The sequence below is a fragment of the Vombatus ursinus genome, unplaced genomic scaffold (assembly GCF_900497805.2).
Source record: "Vombatus ursinus unplaced genomic scaffold, bare-nosed wombat genome assembly UNPS02014945.1, whole genome shotgun sequence".
NCBI classification, from domain to species: Eukaryota; Metazoa; Chordata; class Mammalia; order Diprotodontia; family Vombatidae; genus Vombatus; species Vombatus ursinus.
In genome coordinates this window covers 26,058,392-26,063,578 of record NW_020954723.1, presented here as the reverse complement: position 1 = coordinate 26,063,578, position 5,187 = coordinate 26,058,392, and the positions used below count along the sequence as shown (strand labels likewise).

General features: G+C 40.2%; 1 protein-coding gene and 1 pseudogene across 1 annotated transcript in view; one reads left to right on the top strand and one right to left on the bottom strand.

Moving 5' to 3' along the window:
* PSEN1 (presenilin 1) overlaps positions 1-5,187 on the top strand; it is an 87,980-nt gene that overhangs the window by 79,177 nt on the left and 3,616 nt on the right. The gene's annotated exons all lie outside the window — the stretch shown is intronic.
* Positions 1,911-5,187, bottom strand: part of LOC114030067 — a 17,160-nt pseudogene continuing 13,883 nt past the window's right edge.

Here is a 5,187-nt window from a genome sequence, read left to right as displayed (position 1 = left end):
CAAGTATCTGAGGGCAGATTTGAACTCAGGTCTTCCTGATTCCAGGGTCAGTGCTGTATCCACTGCGACACCTAGCTGCTGCTAAAATAGTGTTATTATTGCCATTTATTTTTTTATACCAGTCATTTTTCTTTACTCCTCCCCTTCAGCCATTTAACTCTTCCTTGGCTAACATCTACCACCTTGGGGAGATTCCATAAAGGACAACCCTATGACACTGTGGTCACGGGGGCAGATGTGACTCCTCACAGCCAGTTGGCTGAATCCTGTGAGACCTGTGATGCTTCATATGTGTAGGGAGGTATGACTTTGTATTGTCGGAAAGACTTCTAAAGGAGAGAGAAGTCAACAGAGACTGAAGACGAGACAAGGTGTGAATTTTGAATGGCAGATGGGAGACATTCTTAGAGCTGCAAACATATAGGGAAATGTGGCCCCCTAACATGTTCCTTTATTCTCAGCACCTGCATCCCCAGAGATTCTTAAGAATAGACTTGCAGAATCAGACTGTTCTCTCCTTGAGCTGAGATTTCACCTTGTTCCTGAGTCCCAAAGCTACCCTGACTCTGATATATTCTATCATCTAAGCTAATCTATTTAAGTTCCTGATTTCTGTTTGAATATAGTACTTACTTTGATAATTATGTTTGCTAGCTATTTGTTATTGGTTTTTTGTTCAGTAAGCATTTGATGAGAAGAAGCTTAGCTGACCCAGAGTAAGTTGTTACCCTCTCCTTTATCCTGAACACTTAAGAAAGTATTATACTCCTAGGGGCAGCTAGGTGGCTCAGTGGATAAAGCTCTGGCCTTGGAGTGGGGAGGACCTGAGTTCAAATGCTCAGACACTTGACACTTACTAGCTGTGTAACCCTGGGCAAGTCACTTAACCTTGATTGCCTTGCAAAAAAGGAAAGTATTATACTCCTGGCCTGCAAATATCGAATTTTTAGTAGGTAGATAGAATTCTAACCCAATGCCCCTCTTAAAGACTGGAGAGTGGAAGAGTCAGAACCTGGCTACAGCCTCCCATCTTGTTCACCCAAAGGTGGAAATTGCAGTTTTCCTTGGAGATGTAGAATGGGCATTCCCCATCACATTTATCTAAATATATGCCTGCTGCCCTTGCCCAGAGTCCCTGTGGCCCTGGTTAGCTAATTACCCTTGTGATAAAGAATAATAATAATGATAATAATAGCTAGTATTTTTTAATAATTGTTTTAAACTTTTATTGTCAGTTGATAAATACAGAGTACAGAAACTCACTGTCCCCAAATGCATTACACAACATAGCATCAAGACTTTTAAAGTGACAGGCTACGAGATAAGCCTTAGAACTTCTGAAGCCAAAGGATGATGGGTAGTTTGCCTTCAAAGTAGTTTTCATACTTCTGTGACACTTGATAGCTAAACTCTTGGTGCTTTATTAAGGTATATGGTACATGGTAATAAATGAAATGTTCCAGGAGAGATACCACTGAAGAAAGCTTGCACAAACAGAGCTAATTGATGACATTGCTGGATGAACTTTCAAAGAGATGTTTAATCATGGTATATGATTTTAGATGATTATAAAGGGCACATTAAAAGAACAGCAAATTTGGAAGGAAAGTAATTTCATTGATCAGGTTTTAAACGTATATTTTTATTTTTTATAATGAAAATAAAATATTTTATACTGATAGAAACAGTATGAACTACCAGTGGAAAAAATGTAAAAGTGTTTCATAAGAAAGGGTGAAGAAACTGTAACTATCTGAGTGACAGTATTTAAATCCTTGAAAACAGCCAGAGCTTTATTACAGAATTAGTAATTGAAGAAAATACTGACATATGTAATAAGCTAATAATTGCATAAAATGATAGCTCTATAATGTGTGCATTGAACAAGGAAGCTCTAGTCTCAGTGCCAATTACTCTGAGGAACTGTCTCCAACGTCAATATTTAACAGTACTTTGATTTTATCGTACAAGACCAGCACCAAGGCACCACTGGTGCCTCTCAGGATGTTGGAGAAGACTCCACGGAAGAAGGTCCCTGGGCCTTGGTGTTGGTAGATAGAGCTTCCAGAAGCAGTTTGTGCCCCTGTGGTACTGGCGTTTGGCCTCATCACTTTGCATCATCATATGTCTCCTGACTGTGTCAAAGGGATGAGATAGTATTTCAGAGCAGGTAGTCACCACTTGAGCAATTAAAAACGACATAAGGAATGGGATTTCCTTTGGATTTGGTAATAAGCCCTTAATTGTATCATATCATCCAAAATAAGAGGCTCGATACACAGTGATGCCCTGCACAGAAACACCAAACCCTCGGTACAAACCGGTGATACATCGGATCTGATGATCTTGATAAGGCAGTCACCGAAACCTTTGAACTGCGCTCCTCAGCACTTTTTCCAACATCAACCCCTAATGGAGTTAAGGCAAAATCTAGCGGATAGACTACACACAGGGCTCCACCCTGTGCACTACCCAGCGGCTCCACCTGAAGCTAGATTAGCCAAAAACCACTTCCAGAACTGTTTATCTTTGTTAACGCCTGACATGAAAATCTGCTTGTATTTATCCTTAAAAGCGAAGTTTAGAGCTGGTGTTGGAAAATATCGAATAACATTTGCTAAATTGCCACGCCCAAAACTGAAAACAAACAAACCCTGCTCCTCCGGGATGCGCAGGGCGCAGTCCTCAACGCTCTTGCAGTGCAACTCCGGCCTCATCTGCTTGGACGACGCCTGCACCTGCAGCTTCACGCGCTCGATGGGTGCGACGGCCCTCTTGGACGCGGCGACCACGACGTAGCCCACCAGGAGGTCCGTGCTGGACGCCAGGTCCAGCAGCTTCTCGGGCTCACCCTGACCCTTGCGTTGGGCTCCGGGGCTCGATGGGGCTGACCGGGCTGAGGCACTGACGAAGATGGCCTTTGGGCATCTGCTCTGGCTTGGCACAGCGTAGCTAGTATTTCTGTACGGCTTACAGGTTTAGAAAGTGCTTTATTAATTTCATTTGATCTCAACAATCCTGGAAGGTAGGTGTTTTTATTATCTTCATTTTACAGATGAGGAAACTGAGGCAGAGGTTAAATGAGTTACCCAGAATCGCACAACCAGTGTCTGAGTTTGGAAATGAACTGACCTGCCTATGCACTATGCCACGTAGATGCACATTTAAACAACCCATCTGACTGCCTATATGTCATTCCACATCCTTAGTCACCACTTCTCTTCTGAAAAGAGGAAGCTGTATTTCCTTATCAATTTCTTGTGAGGACTAAGACTGTTCTTTATTTTCCATCAGTATTTGAGTCTTTTTTAAGTGGTATTATCATTTGTGCAATTATAGTTATTCTCTGGATCATTTTCTTGGTTCTGCTTTCTTCAGTCTGCATTACTTTATATAAAGCATGATCTCTAAATGTCACTGCCCTGGGCTCCAATTCATTTCAACAAGTAATTACTGATTTCTTTCAGCCATGGCCTCTAGTTCTGGCATCAGATCACAGGATTCGCCCTTCACAAATTAAGACTGTAAATGATAATGCATTCTATCTGAAGAATTCATTTGGATCAGACAAGAAAGGAATGTGTAACACATTCCTTACTTGCACTACAGATCAGCTCCTGCCCTTCCCCCATGGCATGATTGCCTAGTGGTAACTGTGGTATTTAATAAGCCCTTTGGCCATGGGATGGTGGGGGTGTGACAACAAAAAGGGAGATTCCCTACCTTACTGAAAATCAAATTCTTTTTCTATTAGACATTCTGGGATATTGCCCATTATCTTTTCTTAGCCTTTTAGGATTTAGAATATTTCTGATATTAATCTTATTATTTAATCTTAATCTTACAATCATGTTAAAGGTCACCTAGTCTGAACCCCATCATTTTTTAGATGAGGGAACTAAGGGGTAGCAAGAAGTCACAGGAGATTATAAAGCAGCAATTATCAAAACTACTTGGTACTGGCTAAGAAATAGAGTGATGCATCAGTGGAATAGGTTAGGTGCACAAAACACAGTTGTCAATGACTCTAGTAATCTACTGTTTGATAAACCCAAAATCCCAACTTCTGGGATAAGAACTCACTATTTGACAAAAACTGCTGGGAAAACTGGAAAAGAGTATGGCAGAAACTAGGCATAGACCAACATCTTACACCATATACCAAGATAAGTTCAAAATGGGTACACAATTTAGACATAAAGGGTGAAACTATAAGCAAATTAGGAGAGTAAGGAATAGTTTACTTGTCAAATCTATGGAGAAGGGAAGAATTTATGACCAACAAGAGAGAAAATGTTATGAAATGCAACCTACAAGTCCAGATCTTCTGTCCAGAAGATCAGTGGATATTCTGGCCTGTGACTCAAAGTCATGAAGGCTTTCTTAGTCCTTTCAGCTGTAACATCTTATTGGCAGATAATCTATTCTTTTTTTTATTAGTTTATTTTGATTTATCAGCAATCACTTCCATAAGCTTTTGAGTTTTAAATTTTTCTCCCCTTTCCTCCTCACCTTCCTTCCCAAGATGGCACGCATTTCTGATATAGGCTATACAAATACATTCCTATTAAATATATTTTCACATTAGTGATGTTGTAAGTAAGAATTAGAACCAATAGGAGGAACCACCAGAAAGAGGAAACAAAACACAACAGAAGAAAAAATAGCAAATAATATGCTTTGATCTGCATTCAAACTCCATAGTTCTTTCTTTGGATGTGGATAGCATTTTCCATTATGAGGCCTTTGGAGATGTCTTACATCCTTGTATTGCTGAGAAAGGTTAAGTCTATCAATGTTAGTCATCGTACAATGTGGCTGTGACTGTGTACAATATTCTCCTAGTTCCACTCACTTCACTCAGCATCAGATCATACAAGTCTTTCCAGGTTTTTCTGAAGTCTGCCTGCTCATCATTTCTTATAGCAAAATAGTATTCCATTACATTCATATACCACAACTTGTTTAGCCATTCCCCAATTGATGGGCATCCTCTCAATTTCTAATTCTTTGCCACCACAAAAAGAGCTGCTGTAAATATTTTTGTACATGTGGGTCTGTTTCCCATTTGTACGCTCCTTTGGGATACAGCCTTAGAAGTGGTATTGCTGGGTCAAAAGGTATGTACATTTTTATAGCCTTTTGGGTATAGTTCCAAATTGCTCTCCAAAATGGTTGGATCATTTC